Raw genomic sequence first — 18,733 nt, forward strand, 5'->3', positions numbered from 1 at the left:
ATATTTCGCACTGAGTGAAGTTTTCTCTCAGGTTCAAACCTTAACGACCTTGCAGCTGGTTCTGTTCCACAGTTTATTATCTCATCTCTTCTAGCATGTGCCTGTACTTTAGTCTGAATTAAGCTCTAATTAGCAGGAGAAACTCTGCATCTTAATGGCGGTGTAGGAGGGTTTTCAGCAGGGGAAGAACTTTTGCACTCAGCACCTCCCTGCCTCCCGCTTTCCATTCTGGAGCGAGAGCCAGGTACTGATATGAACTGCAAGTGAAGTCCATTCCCCTCTGTCCCTGGGGGGAACTTGCAAGGATAATTACCCTCAATCATTCTTGTTTTTCCTTCGCCAACGATCTCCCGCTGTCGTGGGAGCTGCCTCCGCTAAGGCAGACCGGAACCGGGAGCCGAAAAATGTATGTCTTTTAGTTTTTGAGTTGTGTGACTCAGATTGGGTCTAGTAGACCCCAAAAATTAAACAATGTGGACCAAAGGTTCTTCTGTGATTAGGGACCCTGAAACTTAAGTTTCATTCATTTCATAGTCTCTGGCCTTCTCCCTGAATGTCCCATGATGTCAGCAGGCAAGGCATTGTGAGCCCATGGAGTGATTCGCAACCACTTTGGCTGAGCAATCGTATTCGTACGACTCTAGAGAAGCTTGTGTGCAGCTAGGGAAATATGCTGAATGGCATGGGCCCAGTCAGAAAAAGAGATCAGGTGCTACTACTGCTTTGATAATTAAACGTGGAAATGTAGTTCAAAATCTGTTCCTTACTAACTGGAGCTGATCCTTCAAGATCTAATACCATAACGAGTCCTGACACTGTTGATTGGAGTTTTCTGACATGGAGCCACATTCATATTTTGCAATATGGTGCATGAAGGATGAAAGAATAAAGACAAGTATTTACCACACAAAGTTGTTGCAACTAAAACGTCTACTTTATTGGTATCATCATTCAGCATAGAAATGTGTTATTGTTGACATCCAGATCCTACTAGCGTCCAATAAGTCCTAAGAGACCGCCTAGAAGACGGTCTTGATTCACAGAGTCTTGGAGAGGATCATGCTCTGCAGGTATAGGATCTGGAATGAGAGTTGAAGACAGGATTGTTAGTTCCTTTCAGGGACACAGACTCCATGGATGTCCTGTGCCCTTAGCATCTCTGCGCTGTCACAGCAAGCCTGCCTACTTAGTTTATTTACAGGAAAGTCTTGCACATCAAAGAGGGTATTTCTAGAAAGTCTAAATGATTGTACCCTAGAACAGTTGGTCATGGATGTGACCAGAAGGGTGGCAATTCTGGGCATTCAGGACCTGTTAGAAGATGTGTTGTCAAGCCAGGAGGGAGCAGTGCCCACAGTGTTATTAAACTAAACATACATGTAAATGGCCAATTGCCAAAAAAATCCAACACAGTCAAATTTGATTTCAAAAGATGAAACAACAAAAAATCACAGGACAGGCAAAAGTTGAAAAGCAAAGTGAAGTGGGTCATATCAGTGATGGTCACCTACTTGGGTGGTTCTAGTAGAGCATTAGATAAATTCATGAGGACAAATCTATCATCTGCTACGAGTTGAATGCAACTGCAGGTGGGCAGAGTACTGCTGCGCTCATAGGATATTTGCAGGCTTCCCAGGGGCATCCTGCGACAACTGTGGGAACAGGATGCTGGACTGGATGAGACATTGGCCTGATCCAGACCATTTATCTTATGTTCATAGGGAAGGGTAGGAAACGGAGGCAAACAGTTTTGCTGATCAACAGTGGTTCCCATTTTGAATGCCAAGATACTCACCAGTCCCTTGTTCACCTTCATATTGTTCTAGAGGGAGAAAGTAGGAAAGCGTGAGACCTCCTTCCATTGGCAGCCTAGGTTGGCTGAAGTTATTCTACTGCTCTGTTTACTTAGACCTCATGAAAATTCATCAGCATTCAAGGCCATTTCCCCCTAATAAACACATTTTCCTAATCCTTCCATCAGTAAAAAGGATAAATGAATGTCAACTACTTACGTGTGGACACCATGGCGAAAGCAACCCAAACAACCAAAAGGAGGACCCAGAATTTCATGACGATCACCGAAGAGCAGAGGAAGATTCTCAAGATTCTTGGAGGGATGTCACAAACTGACCATTCACCTGGATCCAACTTCTCTTTCTTATAAAGGCACAACCTTCCAATCAAATGTGTTGGCTGAGCTGATGCAGTTTTGGAGCCTTGAACGGATTAGCTAGTAAGCAAACTTTGTCTGTGACCCCCACCCCCCGGTAAAAATAAACAAGACAGCATGTGATGGTGTGTGTAGTGTGCCATGGGCTATGTGCCCTTTCTTAGGATTAAGTCTTGATTTTTAACTGCCATTGAATTCAATCTCCGCCTCGCTTCCAAGGAGGGACCCTTAGATAAACTAGGGCCAACAGCAACCCAAGTGTTTGTGAAAGCGCTCAAACTCCTTCACAGACTGCCAGCTGGGGATTTGGCCTTCCACCTGACATAGCAGAATTTGAGGATCGAAGTGGAGAAGGCCTTTCCTTTTTCCCTTCCTACCACCGCATGCTTTTCAAAGTTGGTTTTACTCATGTTCTGTAATTTCTTCTCCCATTCTTCTTTCCACAGTCAACTTGTGCCTTATTCCCTTCTTCAAAACCTGCCACTTTCTTTCATCTCATTTCTGGTTTTTTTACACTCCCTTTCTTCTCCTAGATCAGCTGTTCTCTTTTATCCCCTTCCTTTCTATGCCCTGTTTATTTATCACTAATATCAAAGGTTAATAACTATTATCTTGCTTTCAGATTCCCTTCTGGCCTTTAGCTCTCAGACCTTCTTTTTCCTTCTTCTTCTGGACCTCTGTCTTCTTCTGAACCTCGACATGAAAGGAGTTGCTGGTGGTGGCATTGGCCCTGTCCAAAGGCTATGGCATGGGTGGGGCTGGTGCACGCAGGTGAGGAAGCCCTGGGCAGCCTGTGACATTGTGACCCACCTGAAAGTGACCTAAACCCTGTTCCAATAAATAACCTGTTTTCAGCATTTTCCCTCTCAGCTTGAGAAGAAGTGTGGTCTGTTGAACTGCAGATGGCTCAGTAATGAACCTTATCAGTTCCTTGGCAAGATCGCAGATTTATTTTATCCTTTCGTCCGACTGAAGATAAATGAAGATAAATAAATTAAATTAGATTCCAAGTCCTTTTAGCGTTATTCACTTCACTTTGTAAATACAGTGGTACATTGGGTTACATACACTTCAGGTTACATATGCTTCAGGTTACAGACTCCGCTAACCCCCGAAATAGTACCTCAGGTTAAGAACTTTGCTTCAGGATGAGAACAGAAATTGTGCTCCGGCAGCGCGGCAGCAGAGGGAGACCCCATTAGCTAAAGTGGTGCTTCAGATTAAGAACAGTTTCAGGTTAAGAACGGACCTCCGGAACGAATTAAGTACTTAACCCGAGGTATCACTGTAATAAAGGATGGGAAACAGTCAGCTCTAAGTTTCTATCATAAACCTTTTGCAAAATAGAGCTTCGCTCCCTCCCCCCTTTTTTTTACACACACAGTTCCATTTAATGTTGTATTCCATATCTATAATCCAGTTTCTAACAGAGGATTAGATAAATTCATGAGGACAAATCTATCATCTGCTACGAGTTAAATGCAACTGCAGGTGGGCAGAGTACTGCTGCGCTCATAGGATAGTGCAGGCTTCCCAGGGGCATCCTGCGGCAACTGTGGGAACAGGATGCTGGACTGGATGAGATGTTGGCCTGATCCAGCCCGTTCATCTTATGTTCGTAGGGAAGGGTAGGAAACGGAGGCAAACAGTTTTGCTGATCGACAGTGGTTCCCATTTTGAATGCCAAGATACTCACCAGTCCCTTGTTCACCTTCATATGGTCCTAGAGGGAGAAAGTAGGAAAGTGTGAGACCTCCTTCCAGACACTGGCAGCCTAGGTTGGCTGAAGTTATTCTACTGCTCTGTTTACTTAGACCTCATGAAAATTCATCAGCATTTGGGGGCCATTTCCCCCTAATAAACACATTTTCCTAATCCTTCCATCAGTAAAAAGGATAAATGAGTGTCAACTACTTACTTGCAGTTCGAAGTGGAGAAGGCCTTTCCTTTTTCCCTTCCTACCACCACATGCTTTTCAAAGTTGTTTTTACGCATGTTCTGTAATTTCTTCTCCCATTCTTTTTCCACAGTCAACTTGTGCCTTATTCCCTTCCTCAAAATCTGTCACTTTCATCTCATTTATGGTTCTTCTACCCTCCTTAATTGTTGGACTGTATGTATCATGTTCCGTTGCACCACTGCTGTTGGACTTGATGAGGAGGAGACTAAAAGACAATAGCAGTTTTAAACCAACAATTAAGCATACATAATTGAATCCCTAGCATATAGTCTGTGGCACATGGCAACCATCATCACCTGCTTTCTAGTTTATTTCTGCCAGTGAGGTGTCTTCTGTTTGCTAATCTATTCAGGATGAAACGGTCACTTCATCAACTCTTCCAGCATGCTGGAATGGTGCTTCATACGTTCATGACTACAGGATGAAGGTCCATCAAAAATGAAAACAACAAGGAGGGGAAAGGAGGATGAAGAGCTGGATCCAGACTCAACTGCAGATTGTTTGGGACTTCCAATTATCTGCAAGCAACTTTCCGTGAGATAGTGCCCTTCAGATATTTTTAGCAGAAAAATACCATTAGAAATGATACCTAAGTCAACACAATTCCTTAATTTATGACTGATTCAGTGAAGCACAGTGCACAGATTATACAGTGCATAGAATATGTGATCAAAAAGGAAAAGCTTGGCAAAGGATGGCAGATGATGACAATGTGAACTCATTATATTATCTGCAAATATTGAAGGTAAATTTTCTCTGGCTGGGCAGAACATTTGCCACATTATCCCCATCCAAATGTTTGCCCATCCAGAGAAAATTTACCTTCAATATTTGCAGAGAACCTTTGGCTCAGTACCAGTGTTTCCAGAGATAATGCAGTGGAATCCAACATTTTGCAGTATTTGAGAGCCAGCATGCCATAGCAAACAGCATTTGAAAACACCTAGAGCAGTGATTGAGTGCAACACATGCACTACGCAGACAGGCAAGCATTTTGGCTTAGAAAACTGAACTATTTCTTCACAGCTGAGAAGGCAGGCCCCCCCAGCACATTGGATCGTTCTGAGCCCAACAGAGAGCCCAATTGCACCCCAGGATCACAACAGGATATCACCAAGACTACAACAAGGTCAAATCTTTACCTTGTTGAGCCTCCAAACTCAAGCAAGCCATCCACATATGACCACATCTGATAGGTCATGTGAAGTGGCTGTTCTGCTCCCTTTCACTCCCAGCTCCACATCATGGGTGAATCCAAGGTTTGAGCCTTGAATGTGGTGAATGGTTGTGAGGGAGATAAGGAGGCAGTTAGCGGCTTTGCCAGGTTCCCTGCCTTCTGCAGCCCGACCAGTATTGCCTAGCTATATCCGAAGCTATAAGATCCAGCTCCTTGGGAAGTAATCTCTTTCTGCTCTCCTTTTTCTGAGGCCAGCAGGGGTGATCTAAACTAAATACGATGTCACGCTGTGAGTGGTGCCAGACCCTCCCCTGCCCAAGACCACCACTTAAGAGCAAGAGAGTGCTATATTTCAGGTCACCAGTCACTTTTGGGTTTCTAACCAATCTTCTAAGTACTGGCATTCCACGGCCACCCTTCAGTACTAAAGTCTCTGACTTTGCCACACGCTTGATAGCTTGGTCAAATACAGGGCATAGCCTGAATGATCAAATCTTTATTATTTTAGTAACATATAACAAATAGTTTGTTTTCAGTAGCAGTGTTTGCATACTTTGGATTTCATAGCATTGCTGATAACTCTATTCCTAATGCACATCTTAATCTTACCCTGTGCTATCCCTTACCCCTTCACCTTCCACCCTGTTCTTTCCCTCACACACCTGTTCTAACCACCTTCCACACCTTCAGCCAATCAGCACACGGCACATCCCAACATTCCACCCCTTCCTCATCCCCCCCCTTGCACCTTACCTGGTATCTTACGAATTATACAAATAACCTGCATAATGTTTAAGCCTATATCTCTTAATATGCAAACCTGGGCAAGTTAGTTTCAATGACAAACACCACACAGGGCCGGCCCAACCATAGGGGAGAGTGAAGCAGTCGCCTTAGGCTGTTGAATTCCATGGGGCTGAGCAGTTGCCTGCAGTTGCCACTCCTGTCACCACCGCCAGGGTCACATGGCAGCCTCTGGTGAGATCTCATAGAACTCTTGCAAATCTTGCTGTGGCGGGACCCCAGTAAACAAGGCTTCGACAGAAGCAGGGGCGGAGGTGGCAAAATGGGCTGGGACACCCCTGACACCACAAGTATGTTTTGTTACATATGTTTCAGAAAATCCCTTTTTAGCTTTTTGAAGGGGCTGGTTACTGCCTTAACTCCATTTACATTTCACTAAAGGATCTCATATGGTTAGATGGTGGGGCGTTCACAACATCAGCTGTTGTTACCAATTACTACTACCATGGAATGGTCACAGAGCTATTTTCTTCTTCCCCATTTCATTGCCATCTGACCCCACCACTTTCACCTTTTTCTCTTGCAGTGTTTGTCTGTCTATTCACACAGGCACACTTATAATTAATACACTACTTGATGGTAAAGCACTTCAAAGTGGTTTCCAAAGCGGTTAAACCAAGTGGCCAAAGAGAAACTATTACATACCCTGTTTTCCAGGGACAGTCTCGGAATTACAGAAGCTGTCCTGGTTTCTGGGTTTTCCGTTTCCCTTCCATCCACATCTCTGAGTGTATGTGTTTGTGTGTGTGCAAAAACAGAGTCCTGTTTATCTTGAAAATAAAATACCTGCACCAAATGAAGGAAAGGGTGGCACTGGCGTACAAAGCCCTTACTATAACATTGAAGGAAAAGGTCACCAGTCCAATTTGCACTCTTTAATTGCAGGTGACGGGTGTAAATGTGCATATGACGTCTATGTGTTCAGCAAGATCAAATAGGGAGAAGCATCCTGATATAGAATAGGATGTCCCTATTTTCTTCAGAGAAATGTTAGAGGGTATGCTATTATGGAATTTACCTATGAGAGGGTTGTGCTTTTCAACTGCACCAAGTAATGTTTCTGCAATGCCCGAGAATGGGTGAACTGAGGAGCAAATGGAGCTGTGTTCTTGCACCTAAAATAAATCAGGCAAGGTCAAGCAGCCCCTGAGTTTGAGGCGGGGCCAAATTAAACACCACTCGACAACCCTAATCCCTGCTGTAGTCTGCTCTGTCCCCAAAATCTGTATGCATTTTCCCCTGACTCTGTCCACAAAGTTAGTTTTTTTACAGTAGACCCCCAACTCACCTGGGGCTTTTGTTCCAGGGATTTTGCATAAAGCCAAAATCACGTACAGTCGTAACATTTTGGGTGGAATGGTGGGTAGGATTTCCAAAGTCTTTTTACTCCTTCATTTATTCATTTATTTCAATTTCACCAAGCGCATAAAGCTGAATGCATACGTTAAATGCATGTAAGTTGCAGGTCTGCTGAATACATTTCTTGCCTCATATCATTCAGTTCTGTTTCCCCTTTTTTACTTGCTCTGCCATGTGACAAAGAAGTTGGCATAATAATTATGGGGATCGTCTGCCATATCAAGATATTGTCCTTTCCAGAAGATCCGTTCCCTGATGGTGCGATTTCCATAAACTGTACCTTGTTAATTTGTAAAATCCAAAGAATGTTGCTCTTGCCTCTAATCCAATCCTGAAAACTCTTATTGTTTCTCAAAGTCCTGTTTATTTGAGATAGCCATCCACACTCCTCATCCCATTGCCTTCTCTCAATTGTTTAGGCAAAGCCAGCATCCATTCAAGCATTCATTCATCAACTTTATAAGTTATTACAGTGCACTGGGAATTAAGATAGAAATAATAGATGTAATTTGTTCGGTTAAGTTCATAAATTGATTGTTCTACTTAAAGGACACGACAAAGTTGTAGCAATAGTATTAATAAAATAATACAGAACATACGTCCATGATGAAAGAGAGATATCAGAGACACAAACAAGCTTTGATTTAGCGTGTTTTCATATTAAAACTCTGAATCACCACAACAATTTATAGCAATTTCATCTAATTCCTTTCTCCTAATTTATTCCTTTATTTTTGCAGCCAGTGTGTGTTATGAAAGAATTATGGTCACCCAAAAGAAACTGAACCGTTTTTGCTGGGTATGCCTGCTTGCTGGTGTGAGCAAAGGTTTCAGAAATGATCTCTTGGGTCTTTCACCCGAGGGACTTTGCTGTAGCGACCATCCAAGCCTGCAGTGGGCATCACTTGCAGGAGAAACACAGCTCAATAAAGGCATCCTTTTTCTGCCATTGATCAAGAATGCTAAGTCAAGGGCTTCAGCTTTCCACTGGACAAGCACAGTGCGGCCACCATTATACCTTGCTTCTTGTCACTAGATGGTCAGCAACTGGGATGTCGCAGAAGTGTATTTTCTGCATTGCCAGAGGGTTGAATTAGATGGGTTTTGAGGCCACTTCCAAGGGTTGCAGTAGAACTGTCTTTCCCATAGGGCTTAGTGGTGCATTGCGCCAAGGCGTTGGTCTCTCAGGGTGCCCCAGCAAGTGGGGGAGTTGCTCGGCTTTGCTGGTGGCCTCCCCTTTCCCTGCACGCCCGCCAGCTGCACCCCGCCAACTGTAAGGCTAGCGGGTGTGCAGCTTCCATCCCAAGCCTCTGCAGGGATCGCTGTCCTGCAGTAGCATGGGGAAGAGTTGCGCCCCCCCTGGATGACTGGCAGTGCGCAGCTATGGCCACCTCAACACTATCCGTGGTAATTTGGAGGTGCTGGGCGGATATTTGCACCCCGGTGCCACATCTGCTAAAGACAGCCCTGGGTGGCAGAGTAGGTTTTGTCTCACTACACTGAAGACAAACACAGTTGTAAATTTTAAATGGGATTTTTACTTAGTATCAACAAGCATTTCTGTATTTGACAGCAGTATGGGAATAATGCAAAAGAGAAACTAGAACAGACAATTCAGGAAGGCCACTTCTCTTACTGTTCCTAGGTACAATGCCTATTTGTTGCCTGATTTTCTCTCAGTGCAGTGGGTCTTTATTAAAGGCTGTTGCTTATTCTGATATCAACCCTATGATTCTCTTGACAATGAATGGAAATGGATTGACGGCTATTCAAAGAACAGAAAGCAATGTGAGTGAAACAATTTTTTTTTAAGGAAATGGTAATTTGAAATGAAAATATTCCCCTCTGAGCATATTTTACAATATATTCTCTAATCTTCAGTTGTGGTATTGAAGAAAAAGAAACTTTGACCAAGCCCTCAATGGAAAGAAGCACATTTTTGGCAAAAAGTATACTTTGGCCCTTAGCCAATGAAAGCGTCATTTGAAAAGCTTCTGTTTGCTTTTTGCTTTTTTTGTGAGCAGGATTATTTCTGGTTAACGAACTGGTTCATGACATATATCCCATAAGTTCTGATTGGTCCTCAATGTCTTTATAGGCCAACAGAAGCACTCGACTCACCAGTTCTTCCCAGCGGTCCTTGAGCCTCTCTGTCCACCTGGAAGCCTCTGCCTGATCCCTGTTTCTGGCTCTCTGAAGATGAATTTGTGGCTCCCTCTCCTGCTTGCAGGCTCCACCTTTGTACTGGTGGGTGCAGGTAAGTTCTGTTTGTGAGCACCTTCTCTTTGGCTCCTCGGTCAAGAGTAACGTCTCCTGGCTTTAGTACAATAGCCATTTTCAATCTTGTGCTTTAGATGGGTCTTCAGTTCAACAATTTATAGTCATTTGCTTACCTTTTGTGAGCTCTTGAGGAAAAAGAAGAAGAAGAAGAAGGATGAAGAGAAAAGAGAGAGATTGAACCAGAAGGCTTTTGGCAAACAACAGGTTGCAGACTCAGAAATCTGAAAAACTTAGTGGCTTTTGTTTTAAAAACTGTAAAAAGGCAATACCTTGCCAAATAAATGTGTAGTTGGAGAGTTTCTTCAAACCTTTATTTTCAAAGATGAACTGCATCAAATTCCTTCCCACCCCTCATCCCTACTTGAGATCAGTTTTTTGGGAGGAAACCAAGACAGAATCTTCAGTCAATAGCCAAGAAACCAGGCTATGTCTTCCACCAACCCCATGCTACAGACCTATATAGTATAGGGCACTATATAAACCCAATAAATAATAATATTAATAATAATACAGCCTGAGGGCCAAAGACAAAGCAACCCATGAACTCTTAGCAGGTAGGAAAATCAAGGGATTCCTTCTGAAACTTCAGTGAATTACTACAAAGGTGCTCTTGGAGGAAACTGATTTTCTAGATCCATTTCTATCAGGGTTTAGGTTTGGTTTTGGCACAGAAATTTTATGATGACCTCTGTCAGGAGAGAGACAGGGGAAATGTGTCCTTGTTAATTCTCCTGAACGTCTCAGTGGCTTTCAACCATGGTATCCTTCTGGAGAGCAGTGGCGTACAGTGAAATTTTTCATAGGGGAACAGATAGGGTTGTATGTGGAGTTGGGGACCTCAAGGGTTATCCAGTCCAACTGCCTGCAAGGCAGGAATCAGATGCCTAAGAACCTTCCACAGCCTCCCAAGGAAGTCCATCCCCAGCCTGTCAATTTGCCAGAAAAGTTTGGCTTTGCTTTGTTTTTTGAAAAAGAACCCCAGGCGGAAAATGGTTAAAATACCATTTTTAACACACACTCCCTTTCTTCATCATCTCCCTTCCTATGACCCTGTTGTTCTTGGTTGTTACATGTTGCTGCTGATCCTTCAGGTTCTGGCAGATTGGGGCTGGGGTTTACTTTATTAAAATCCCATGCTTTCAAAACACACACACACACACACACACACACAGAGAGAGAGAGAGAGAGAGAGAGAGAGAGAGAGAGAGAGAGGCTGAAGGAGAGGAGGGAGGAAGTGAGATATTAAGGTTACATGGATCTTGCCTCCACCCCCAACTCATAGGTTCTTCAGGCTTTCCAACTGCTCTTCCTTAAAAATTGAAGGAGAAGGGGCTGCAGTTCTGCTTCAAGCAGCTACTTCCTGCTCATTGTGTGTATTGCTTTGCAGGTCCTGCTGTTTTGCAGCCTTTGCAGAGGTAATGAATGAGAGAGAGAGGCACATGCACACATATACACATACACGGAGCCTGGAGAAACTGGCTAAGCAGGTACACTGAAAGGTCCTGCCGGGAACCTTTAAGGGGACTAGGCTAGTCCCACTAGTTCATGGACTGCACGCCACTGCTGGAGAGGCTGTCCAGGTTAGGGTGCTTTGGGATGGTTCTGGTCCTACATGGATGATAATTTCAAGAGGGTGATGTTTAGCAAGTGCTCTTTGGCCCCATAGAGCCTTCAGTGTGGGTCCGATTTTATCCCCCAGGCTGTTTAACATCTACATGAAACCACTGAGTGGGGTCATCCACAGATTTGGAGTACATTGTCAGCAATATGCTGGTGACACTCAGCTCCGCTTCTCCTTTACATCTACAGGTGGGGCAGTGGATGTGCTGGACCACTGTCTTCACTTGGTATTGGACCGGATGAGAGCCAACACACAGAAGCTCAATCCAGATGAGACTGAGGCACTGTTAGTGGGCAGTTCCCTAGACCAGATGGATGTGAAGTAGCCTGCTCTTGATGGAGTTATGTTGCTTACCAGGGCAAGACGGTTTGAACGTATTACATGTTAGGAAATCTTTTAGCCATGTCAGAGGAATGTGCCACTCTCCAGGCACCCGGCTAGATTTCCTGTTGACCTCCCCGTCTGCGACTCCCGGCAGGATACAGGATTACACTGATCCTGGCCAAACTGCACTGGCTGCCACTTAGTTTCTGAGTCCAATTCAAAGTGCTGGTTTTGCCCCATAAAGTCTTAAAAAGCTTGGTACCACAATACCTCAAGGACTGTCTCTCCCCATGTGAACCAGTTCGGATGCTGAGATCAGCATCTGTGGACTTCTTCATGTGCCGCCTCTGCAAGAGGTCCAGAGGGTGGCAACGCAATAATGGGCCTTTTCTGTGGTTCCCTGTATGTAGACTGCTCTCCCCAGGGAGGCTCGCCTGGTGCCTTCATTACATATCTTTAGGCATCAGACAAAAACATTCCTCTTCTCCCACACCTTTGACTAATTAAACTATCTTTTGCCTTTGAAGCTGTACGTTGGGGCGGGGGTAGTATTGTTTTTGTTTGTTGTATTGCAAACTGCCCTGTGATCCTTGGATGAAGGGCAGTATAGAAATTTAGTGAATAAAAATATTAATAATAATACAAAAGGTAACACGCTACAATCCTTTCTACACTTACCTGGAGGACACATCCAATTAACTCAATGGGGTTTACTTCCAAATAGGATTTCCCCAAATCTGATTAAGGATTTCTGCATAATATTTCAGAAGAACGAACTATTAAAGCAAGGTAGGCTCAGAGTCTGCTGGTGGGCTTCTCTGATAATTTTGCCAAATAGCAACTTTGAAAATATGGACTTAAGGTTCATAGCAAAGCTGAACAATGAACTGGATGTAACTAAGTCCATTATTAGAGTGGACCAGCTTCGCCCAGGAGGAGGAGGAGAATGCAGCCGCTCCCAAGAGGACAACCAGAAGGAGGGCAGTGTATGAACATTCGGAACAAGACAGAGTTGTCGGGTTTTGTACAGTATATTCTTTTTAGGTTCTGTGAAACAGAGAGGGGAAGCTCCCAGTTTCCACCCAATCATGCCCATGGTGCTACCCTGTGGTCTTGTTTATTCGTATAAGTTGTGCCTCATGGCTCTGTACCCCTGGACAGTGAATTTTTTTCAAGCTGCTAGAGGTGTCAATGGCCAACTTTGTGTAGGGGGAGGATTTGTTGGTTTTGCTTGCTACTGTGTTATATATTTCTGTGTGATCCTTGGAGGAAAGGAGGTATAGAAATTTAAATAATAGTAATAGTAATAATAATTCAGAAGAATACAGAGTTGTCAGGTTTTGTGTATTCTTTTTAGGTTCTGAGAAACAGAAGCGGAGAGCTTTCAGTTACTTCCAGTACATGCCTACATCGCATCTGTGTGGTATCCTAGCTTCAAAGGTCTATGAGCGCCGCCAGATTGAGCCCCCCTGGCTCCTAGTATCTTTGGAAGCTGCTAGAGAGGCCAGTACCCTGCTCCAGTTGAATATGACAGTGGGCAACGCGGTTACTGGAGAAGAATGTCTCTTAATGACAAGACTGAAAAGGCGTCCCAGACGATTTGCTGTTTGAAAAGATGCACCTACCCCTCTGTAATAATAAAAGCAGAGATTGATTCCTGGTAAGGAAGCAAAATAAACCTGGGTTTTGTTTTGTTTGTTCTTCCTGAAGCGTATGGATATAGTGAAACTAAAATGAATCTTGCTTGTGAAAATTAGGATTTCCCGTCCTCCTCCACAGGAAAAAAGACAACAAAGATCAAGGGCAGTTGAAATGATTAAAAGTAGTCCACAAAGCTTTAGTTTAACATGCAATTCCACCCCCACATGATATTCCTGTGAATCAGAGTTTATTTCATACCCTTGTTGTAAGGGCTGTCTATCCCATCCTGCAGGAATTGAAGCAAGTGAGGCACATCAGCCAAAGGTGGAATAGGATGCATAGCAGATTTAAGAGGATTCACCTGGTTTGGGGGTGGCAGGAGAGGAAGGACTGGACAGTAGAATGGACATTGCTATGTGCTACCATGTGGGACGCGGGTGGCACTGTGGGTTAAACCACAGAGCTTAGGACTTGCTGATCAGAAGGTTGGCGGTTTGAATCCCTGCGACGGGGTGAGCTCCCGTTGCTGGGTCCCAGCTCCTGCCAACCTAGCAGTTCGAAAGCACATCAAAGTGCAAGTAGATAAATAGGTACCGCTCTGGTGGGAAGGTAAACGGCATTTCCGTGCGCTGCTCTGGTTCGCCAGAAGCGGCTTAGTCATGCTGGCCACATGACCCGGAAGCTGTACGCCGGCTCCCTCGGTCAATAAAGCGAGATGAGTGCTGCAACCCCAGAGTCAGTCATGACTGGACCTAATGGTCCGGGGTCCCTTTACCTTTACCTATGTGCTACTTTGTGGGGGGGGAACCACTTAAAGTCCATTCGCACAACCGATTCCCTTACTCACTAGCAACAACAAGTCACCCCTGAGAATACTCTAAAAGCAAATATTTGTTTCCTGCCTGAGCAGAAAAGGCGACAGCAACCCAGATCTTTGTTTACACACAGCTTTTATACTCATATGAGTGCAAGCCATTCAGTGGTATGGTCTAACAGTCACCCTAGCCACAAAGACAAGTGTTTCCACACACAAGCTAGCTAGGCGTTTTTCCTGCTCATATGTCTAAACCTTGCATGCTTCTGTCACTTTCCTTCACACACTTCTCTAGTCTTTCTTGCTCGTCTCTTAAGCCTGCTTGCTCCGTGATTACAATAAGAATAAAAACGATCATGTTACACCAAAAGGGTGTTTGATGGGAAGAAATTCATAAATGAAATAAATAATTATCATTAGCCTTGTGATAAATAAGAACAGGGGAACTCACAGTTGCAGTGCTGGGCTTTATTTTGGGAGCATCACATCATTCGGACATCCAGGCAACACCACAGCACTGAGCACAACAGACTTAAAGAAAACCAGAGCATCCGCTATATGAAGAGGGTTCATTTCCTATCATATTTTGTATGTTTGTTGTATGGAGTTATGGAAAACATTTCCTGATGGGTATGATCAATTGCATCATCCTCATCCTCATTTATTTATCTGCCATCCGTCTGGTTTCCCCAGCCACTCTGGACAGCTTCCAGCAAATTAAAACACAGTAAGTCAACAAACATTAAAATCATCCCTAAATCATAATAATAATGAGCCACATTAAAATATGAGGTCCACAAAGAAAAGTTGTTTTTTCCCAAAATGCCAACATTACCCAAATTCACAATGCTTACATTTACTGTACTTGAATAATTATTATTGTTTTGAGCATTTGTAGTATGTTTCCAGTACTGTACAGTCATACCTTGGGTTGCGAACGCTGCGAGTTGCGTGTTTTGGGGTTGCGAACTGCGCCGAACCCAGAAGTACCGGAACAGGTTACTTCCGGGTTTCGGCGCTCGCACATGTGCAAAAACACAAAAATAACATCACACACATGCGCAGAAGTGCCAAATTGCATCGCGCATGTGCGCAGACACGGTGCTGTAGGTTGCGAACATGCCTCCCACACGGATCACGTTCGCAACTCGAGGTTTGACTGCATCAAAGTGGGGGGACGGACTGCCCCTGTGGTTTCCTCCAGTGTGGATGCAGGATCAGGGCCTCAATCAGCAGCACTTGCTAGTGGAGAATATAATATTCTCTGCTTAAATGATGAGCAGGTCAGAGGACTTAAACAAGAAATTGCTTATTAAAGAACTACAGTATATAGAACAGGTCTTCTCTTCTTTTCCTACTCTCTAATTTTGCCTCCATAGTGTGTGGATTGTTTGTAATCTTGACAACCTCTCCAATACTCTTTTCCCTGACACCGCCATTGCTACGTGGCTTGCTGCATCGCCTGGCCCCTGGGCATTTCCTGAGCTGCGTGGCGCTTGCTCTATTGGCTGGACTGAGCGACGTGTCACCTACCTCAATGACTGTTGTACCAGAACTGGTGCCAACATTCTGGGCCTGTCTTGTTCTCAACCGCCCACACTAATCTATGATGCTAGAAGCTGCCAACGCCAGAAGTGGGAGTTGGCAGTAAGTTTTTTAATGCTTGGCACTGACTAATAGAAACAGTTTTAAAAAGGCGCTATTTCTCCCCTCTTTCCTTATTTGATAGTGTGTGTTTGTGGGAGGGCGTCGTTGCTTTGTTTTTGTTTCATTATGTATTTTGTGTTCTCATTTTGCATTCTTTTGTTGTGAACTGCCTGTGATCTTCAGATGAAGGGCACTATACAAAGACTCATCACCATTGTCAATCCAGTTGTTCAGTCCAGTATTCATTGTTATATGTGTGCAAGCAGAGAGGGCCTTTTGACTTGCCCTGGCCCTCGTGTGATGGTCCAAAACCTGTCCATCCTTAAATCTGTCCATCCTTAAATCCAAGGGAATCCAAGACCTGTCCATCCTTAAATCTGTCCATCCTTAAATCCAAGGGAAGTGTAGCCTTGTCATCCAGTGGTGGCGAAGCTGCCACAGCACATTTTGATTTGGGATGAATAGCTGTGGGCTGCCACAACACAGGTAGGAAGTTCATGAACGATGTAATGACACGAAGTGGAGCAGCTAGCAGAGATTATCACCAGTGCATCCTCCTGATATGTTTCCCATTGAGGCATTCTTATCAAAATGAAGAAGGAAACATTGCTGGGTTGCTTCACTGCCACTGGAAGGGCCATTCAAACTTTGCTGTTGAGAGAGGGCCTCCGACCATAAGTTTCAAGCAGCACCTGCTCATCTGTCTCTACCACGCTCTAGATTTATGCTTTTTGCATAAACACAGAAGCCTTGTGCATGCAAGTAGGAGTTGGGAGGCTGCTCCGATAGGCAGCATGAAGCCTCCTTTCACAGCTTAGTTGCTGGGATCAGGGAAGGTGGAGGCAGCCCGGAAGCTGCATCTTAGAGCCCCTGCACCACCATCACATGGGGACTTCCGAGCAGCTCCTGAAGCCAGCCAGAGCCAACTGCTCTGGGTTGCTGAGACTGCCACTGCTGCGTTTCCCGGGGACATTAGATGAAATCTGGGGACATGTTGGGATACTGCCAGGGAGACAAAGGCCACCACTGCCTCCATGTCGACTCCGGACGTCCATCGATCTCCCGTAGATACAGTATCAGCGATTAGCGACACCAGCTCCAGAAATAGATTGCCACATTCCTGGGCTGATGCACACTCTGTCAGCAGAATTCACACACAGCAAAAGTTGCACTCAGGAGGGTATCATTTTGAATGTTTATTCAGCATTGGTCAGAACAAAGAACAAACGTGACTGCCTGCTAGCGTGTTCTGGCGCAGAGAGTGAGAAAACGAAAGCAATAGCAAACATAAACATCCTAAGAACAGGAAATACGCAGACTCTGTGACTCGCAAGCCTGCTCCCTTTTAATGTGGAACGGAAATATCCTAACAGGACATTCTGGGGATAGAATTTGTCCAGGGACAATTTGTCCAGGGACAAATCCGGGGACTGTCCCCAGGAAACGGGGACGTCTGGTAACCCTAGTCTGCCCACCGCCTCTCCCTCAGCCACCCTACAGCTGAGGTTGAGGCAGCAGAGGGGCTCCATGCATGGGCAGATTGCCCCACCCTCGACTGCAGGACGCATGGGCACACCCGGCACCAGAGCGGCTAGCTATGCCGCTGAGAAGAGCCCTGCTGAATCCCATCTCACAGAATCCTGTTCTCACAGTGGCCAGCTAGATGCCTATAGGAAACCCTCAAGCATATACCTTCCAATACATATGTACCCACCAGAAGGATCTTGCACTTTTGCTAGTGCTGTGTACATGAACATTTGAAATGCACAATATTATTGCATATACTGGGCTGTTTACAGGGCAGTGCTGGATTAAACCCAGTGGAGGCTACTTGGCAGTCAAAATCTGGGCAGGGGGCAGGCCTCGTGCGCACACTGGAGTAACATTGAACTAAGAAAGCTTGATTGTCATTTTCTTTCAAGATCAAATCAATATTATTTTGATCCATTGTCACTGGACCCCTAAAAAGTATGGGGCGCATAGGCCAGTGCCTACTCTGCCTATTTGGTAATCCAGCCCAGCCCCTTTGGCTGGAGGAGAGAGAAGAAACAGAAGTTGAGGGACGCCTCCTGATGCGCTGCAGCTGTTCCCCACAATGAAATGGAAGGCTCAACATTTGTCAGGCACTTTAAGATGCTCAGCAGCCCTGTGTGGTTACAACAACCCTGTAAAGTAGGCCAGTGCTATGCGCTTCCCAAATTGCAGCTGAATCCCTCGCAGATTGGCATCCAACCTCTGCTTAAAAGCCTCCAAGGAAAGAGAGTCCACCGCCGTCACAGAGAGTATTACCATCAGAAAGTTCTTCCTAATGTTTAGTCCGAATCTCCCCTCCTGTCCTCCCCTGTGGAGCAGCAGAAAACAAGCTTGCTCCCTCTTGCAGCCCTCAGATATTGGCTCTCCTCTCTCCTCTCAGTCTCCTTTTCTCCAGGCTAAACATACCCAGCGGCCTCAACCGTTCTTCATCAGGCTTGGTTTCCAACTACCTCAACCGTTCCTCATCAGGCTTGGTTTCCAGACCCTTCATCATCCTGGTTGCCTTCCTCTGCTCACCTTCCAGCTGCTCAATATCCTTCTTCAACTAGCCTGCACTGACCGGCAGCAGCTCTCCAGGGTTTCATATGGGGGACACACATTCCCAGCCCCCCTCCCCTGGAGATGCTGCCCAGGACAGAAGACCTGTATGGTTGAATCCTGCACTATGGAGACCCCAAGCCTGCCTTAAAGGATGTGTGGATGGTCTCCCTTTGGAAATGGGGCAGCAGGAAGAAGGATGTGAAATGTCGAGGTGAATCTGCCGAGAGAAGATGCAGCAGGCGGAACAGCAGGTGCCTCCAAGTTCTGACAGAGGAGCATCACCTCTCAGGAGAGGCCAGGTGGGGGGGGGTTGCCACGGTGACAAGGACCTGCCCTCCTTTGTGACATCACTTGCTTCGCCA

General features: G+C 45.1%; 1 long non-coding RNA gene across 3 annotated transcripts; it reads right to left on the bottom strand.

Annotated features, from left to right (window-relative positions):
- Positions 1–912: 912 nt before the first annotated feature.
- Positions 913–18,471, bottom strand: LOC309364149. 3 transcript variants are annotated; one of them, XR_014165752.1, is made up of 6 exons: positions 18,348–18,471; positions 13,022–13,324; positions 12,374–12,536; positions 9,592–9,875; positions 3,867–3,893; positions 913–1,079 (listed from the first exon to the last, which is right to left on the bottom strand). It is a non-coding gene; the product is annotated as an uncharacterized lncRNA (long non-coding RNA). The 3 variants fall into 3 exon arrangements; XR_014165753.1 differs by lacking the exon at positions 18,348–18,471 and adding an exon at positions 14,602–14,680; XR_014165754.1 differs by lacking the exon at positions 18,348–18,471 and having other exon boundaries at positions 12,374–12,446; positions 13,022–13,093.
- Positions 18,472–18,733: the final 262 nt, after the last annotated feature.

This window comes from Podarcis melisellensis (assembly GCF_964234715.1).
Source record: "Podarcis melisellensis genome assembly, chromosome: 2".
Taxonomy (NCBI): Eukaryota; Metazoa; Chordata; class Lepidosauria; order Squamata; family Lacertidae; genus Podarcis; species Podarcis melisellensis.